Genomic DNA, 6,000 nt, shown 5'->3' with positions numbered 1-6,000 from the left:
GGGATGCACCGAATCCACAATTTTGGATTTGGCCAAACCCCCGAACCCTTCACGAAACATTCTGCCGAACCGAATCCAAATACTAATTTGCATATGTAAATTAAGGGTGGGAAGGGGAATGATTTCCCTCCCCAGTCCCCACCCATAATTTGCATATGCAAATTAGGATTTGTATTCAGTTCGGCCTGGCAGAAGGATTCGGCAGAATCCTGAACTGAATCCTGGATTCGATGCATCCCTATACAGTATATATGATCCATAGACATTGATATCCAGTTTCATGTTCAGACCAGGTTTATTTTTGTAATCTAGAAATGGAAAGTTACTTGGATAACAGTCAAGGTGTTTGTGTTTAGGGCCAGGAATGACTTGGAAATGCACAAAAATGGATACTGAAGCCAATTTATAAACACATATTAGCACAAACACAAAATGGAACTGGAGCTGCTTTTCTTTTTTTTCCTTTTAAACTGTTTTATTGGAATTTGTATTTAAAAAAAACATCTTTTTAGTTATCGTATTGTAACTAACTGTAACTCTCTCTTGCTTCTGTGCAAACTTACTGACAGCTGACTCCCAAAAAAACCATAAGGATAAGGGCACAATAAGCATATGCCCCGCTCTGAAGATCAGATCCAATTAAAAATGAAGGTTGATCCCAATGTTGTTAATAGGCAAAAAAGATAAATGTTTTTTTTTCAGAAAAGGTGGCCAATACGCTTCCATGTTTAGCTGCACTAAAAGGCTCTGTCTTTATCATTGAAGTTTACCAGCCTGATCCTTGAGAAATTTCTAATATTAATTGTTGTGCTCAATAGGTGAAGATTCACTGGAGAAATGTCACCTGGCAAAAAGATCCAAAGTTTCACCAAAGAGAATTTTCATCAATTGAAAGATTATTTGCCAAAACTTGTTGTGCTCATCATTAATAAATTGCCAGTGGCGTAGCAGATTTCCATTCAACAAAAGTCAATGTTCAACTTTTAGTAATGAGTAAAGGTGGGTATAGACGCAAAGATCCAATCGTACGAATTGAGGAGAGTCCCGACATTTTTCGTCCGGCGAAGATCGGTCGTTTGGTCGATCGTACAGGTTTAATTTTGTCCCGACCGATCCCGCCGGAGCCCATTGCGCTCTCATCGTAGGCTGAACGTTCAGATTAGCCCCGATATAGCCATGTCCGTTAGTGGCATATCGGAGAAAGATCGGCTCGTTTGACGATGTCGCCAAACGAGCGGATCTTTGCGTCTATGGCCACCTTTAGTACCTGAGAATGTGAAGCACAGAGGCTAGAGATGTACAGTCTCCATGTGTAATTAACAAGCGCAAAGCCAAAAAAAACAACAGAATATTTAACAGAAAATCTGTATTCATTTGTTTAAATGAAGCAATATCAAAGCCAAATAAGTTATTGGACTATCTTCCTAAATGTAATTCTGTTTTATATTTATTATGACTGTGATTGACTCGTTTCCGTTTTTTTAAAAATCTTTGCCTTTGGTTCCCCCCTATTTTTAAAGTCCATTGAATTTGTTGTAATTCATGCTAAATTTGATAAGAGCCATTGCAATGTGTTATCAAGAGAAAAACAGAGGCCGTTCTGATCTGTCTGCAAAACATGTTGATCTTTGCTTTACTTTCTGAATATTTTTAAGTTTAGATCTTTGATATGTGGGTGAAATCAGAAAGAATTGGGTGTAACACCATTCAGAGCAAACATTAGTATCTCATTGCTCAGTCACTTATCTGAAGGCTTATTTACTGTAAACCTCTAGTATTTGCTTTAGTTTTAGATTTAGATTCAGCTTAGATGTTTCATGACTTGTACTTGGTACACAAGGGAATACCTAATATATTTATTTGTTATGTCAAAGCCAAAAAGATGGACGGCACTCTGTTCAAGGAGGTAGCAAGTTTATTGCAGGCTCCTACAAGGATCTTACGCTCTACGCGTTCTGGTATACAATCCCTTAATCATAGGGCATCATGATTAAGGGATTGTATCCCGAAACGCGTAGGGCATAAGAGCCTTGTAGGAGCCTGCAATAAACTTGCTACCTCCTTGAACGGAGTGCCGTCCATCTTTTTGGCCAATTCATTAACTTCGAGTGAAGGATTCGAAGTAAAAAAAACTTCGAATGTCGAAGTGTTTTTTGGGCTACTTCGACCATCGAATGGGCTACTTCGACCACAACTTCGAATCGAAGGATTCGAACTAAAAATCGTTTGACTATTCGACCATAGTCGAAGTACTGTCTCTTTAATATAAAACTTCGACCCCCTAGTTCGCCACCTAAAAGCTACGGAACCCAATGTTAGCCTATGGGGAAGGTCCCTATAGGCTTGGCTAAGTTTTTTTGGTCGAAGGATAATCCTTCGATCGTTGGATTAAAATCCTTCGAATCGTTCGATCAAACGATTATTCCTTCGATCATTCGATCGAACGATTATTCCTTTGATCATTCGATCGAGGTATTTGCGCAAAATCCTTTGACTTCGATATTCGAAGTCAAAGGATTTTCATTCCCAGTCGAATATCGAGGGTTAATTAACCCTCGATATTCGACCCTTGAGGAATTTGCCCCTTACTGGGTGGGGACGATGCGGACAGAGCACCTAACAAGGAGGGATTGGAACAGCCGATGGGAGTGTAAGTTTGGAGCGGTCTATTTGGTTTAAAAGGGTATTCATTTGTCACTCTTTTCTGACTAAGAACAAATGTATTGCAAATAAATCCCCAACTGGAACAGTGGACTGCTAGGCCACACCTTTTCTGGCTAATTGTTTAGGTTGACTCATAACGAGGTATAGCTTTATGAATTCATGTGGACAAATCCTAGAATTTAAGCACATTTTACCCAAAATACCCTCACATTGGGCTCCCCTGTCACTGGTTTGGGAAGCACTATTACCAGGAGATAATAGAATTGAATGTAGGCTATCCAAGCCAGTATGTGGCCAAAGTCTCTTTTAATAATTTCCTATAATTATCTGTAATACGTAACCTCTATAATGAATAGGCAACATGTGGTGCCCTCGGACTACAGCTTTCAGCTCCCACCCAAAAATCCTTGTTTGTAATAGGGTATGTGGGACTGTAGCTTCCAGCGACATCTGGAGGGGCTGCTGGTTTCCCATCCCTGGTATCACGTTTGGCCTGTGCCGGTCAGTAATGTACAGCCTTTCAGTTTCAGTGTGTTCAATTCATTTGCTCTTAAAACATTCCAATGTGAAATGACTGGAGACCCATCTCCTAGATCTCAACAAAAAAATAACCAATTTATTCAGTAAATACAAATTATAATAAAAATCTTGCCAGACTTATTTGGCTGTCTCTGAAGGTACAGCAACATCAATCTTTACCCTGCTCTTACTGTGCCTTTGGTCCTTTAATGAAGAAATGGGAATCCAAGATTAGCCTCTTGGATCACTATGAGAAACATCCCACTTTCTGATAAAGGACAGGACACCCGAAATACTAACAATAATCATGTTTACAATGTAAGCTGTACATATTTAGGAGAATATTTTATTTTTTTTGCTACAAGTCGTAAATGTGCTAAATATTACTCTGTGTACATTTGACATGTTTATATTTGTAGCAGTTATTTTAAATAAACATTTTGTTTTTTCAATTTGTTTGTGTATTGTTGATTAATTGGATTAGAACCTGTGCACACATACTGTATTACAAGGATAGTCATCACATAGCGCTATCTCAGTGTCACCGTTTTTACAAAAAATGAATTATCCAAGAGATTGTTCACCTTTACATTAACTTTTAGCATGATGTATAATGTGATATTTTGGAATTTGCCTTAATTTTATATTATTTGTTGGGGTTTTAAATGATTTAGCTTTTTGTTCAGCAGCTCCTTGTTTGGCATTTTAGCAGCTTTGTGGTTCCTAGGGCCCAACAAACATGTTATATCTACTGGTGTAACTATAGAGCAGGGTTCCCCAACCTTTTTTATCTGTCAGCCACATTCAAGCTTAAAAAGAGTTGGAGAGCAACACATGAAAAAGTTTCTGGGGTCCAAATAAGGGCTGTGATTGGCTATTTGGTATCCCCTATATGGACTGGCAGCTTATGTTTGGCAGTGCACCTGGTTTTTATACAATCAAAATTGCTTCCAAGCCAGGAATTCAAAAATAAGCACCTGCTTTGAGGCCCCTGGGAGCAACATACGAGGGTTGGGGAGAGACATGTTGCTCAAGAGCCACTGGTTGGGGTTCACTAATCTAGAGGAAGCAGACTCCAGGGGCCCAGAGAACAAGGGGACCCCAACTGCAGGGTCTGTTTCCTCTATAGTTGTGAAATTCCCTCCCCGTCGCTTTCTACTTTTAAAAATTGGTGTGCTCACATCTCGAGGTGGAGGTGTTGTTACACCCCTGCTTGTATCTACAGGCCCGGATTTGCGGCGAGGCTGCATAGGCCCGGGCCTAGGGCGGCATAAATTAAGGGGTGGTGTGCCGCCCAGCCGCAGCGGTGGTTTGCGATTTTCTGGAGCGCTATAGATGCTTAGTGCTCCTGTGCAAAAAGATGCGCATGCACGAGATTCTACGGGCGAAAAGATGCACATGCACGAAATTCTACGGGAGGGAAGGGGGGACGGAGAACACTGGCTTCCGGGCGTCGTGAGGAGAAAATCGGTCCAGTGTATCTATTAATGAAGCACAATGAGTAATTATTTTCATTTCCAGAGGTTTCTACCAGAGAAAAATGAAAACTTCACTGATGAGACAATGTTTGAATGAAAGGCAGGTGTTCGCTGTGAGCTGAGGTGCGGCTCCTGGAACATTGCCCACAGAGAGGCGGCTTAAAGTCCACACAATCTAATTCTGCATGACAAAGAAGATTTAACTCTTTGTGGGTCATATTAGTGCTGAGCAAAGTGAGTTGTTGTCAAGTACAGTAAAATATTATAGGATTGGGTTTTCTTCTTGGTCTGCTCTGAATCTGACAGTATTTCACAACTACATGAAAACACAAAATGCCGTTTCTTTATATAGTGTCTGCAGCCCAAAAATGTAGAAGTGCAAAGACATAAATAAACAATATACAATGGTGAGGTATATAGACATTTACTGCACAGTGGACCAGTTAGTCAATTCATTTATTATAACCAAGACAAAGGGAACATGAATGTATGTATGGTATGTACAGTATAAAGCACATACATGGAGATGCAGTGTGGTACAAACAATGTACAAAAGTACACACAGGGATGACTAGCAGCAGGCCCGGACTGGCAATCTGTGGGTTCTGGCAAATGCCAGAAGGGCTGCTGTAATGTCCCATAGACAGTTACTATTTAGTGGGCTGGTGAAGGACTATTTGGGCCTCTGAATACTTGGAATGCCAGGGCCTATTTTGACTCTCAGTCCAGACCTGCTGCTGTGCCTAATGATGCAGGGGAACCCCGGAGCTGCCATTTGGTGCGGAGGTGGGTTGCCACTTGCAGCAATCGGTGCAGTTCAGTTGCACCAAGAGAATTGGACGCACATGCCACTTGCAAGCCAAACACCAAAAAAAGACTACAGGCAGATTTAGAAAACATTTGTTAAAATTGTGACAGGTTTGCCACACAGCACACATTTAGTGGCATTAATTGTGGGGAATCAGCCCCAAGCGCATTGCTACCTTGCAGCTGCAATGAAGCTGGAATTCTGGGGAATATGCTGCAACGTGGGGAAAGAACATGGTGATTGTGCTCAAAATAATACTTCTTTCACTGCACTTGTGGGCATACATGTGCCGCATAGTCTATCCCAGATAGAGGGGCACGGATGTGTTCTTCTTAAAGAAAGGAGTGGATCTTGGCAATATCACCTGTCTTGACTGGATCTGCCCCCTGACTTCACCCGCCCACCCCCCAATGACATCTTCACTGCCCCCTGCCCCTTTTGATCGAAGCGAAAAGGTGACAACCCTAGGAGTAAGTACCTACCTAGCAGTAGTACCTGTGCACACAGGGGGACCCAGAAATGCCCCTTGTC

This window comes from Xenopus laevis, chromosome 7S (assembly GCF_017654675.1).
Source record: "Xenopus laevis strain J_2021 chromosome 7S, Xenopus_laevis_v10.1, whole genome shotgun sequence".
Taxonomy (NCBI): Eukaryota; Metazoa; Chordata; class Amphibia; order Anura; family Pipidae; genus Xenopus; species Xenopus laevis.
This window is presented reverse-complemented; position numbering follows the sequence as displayed.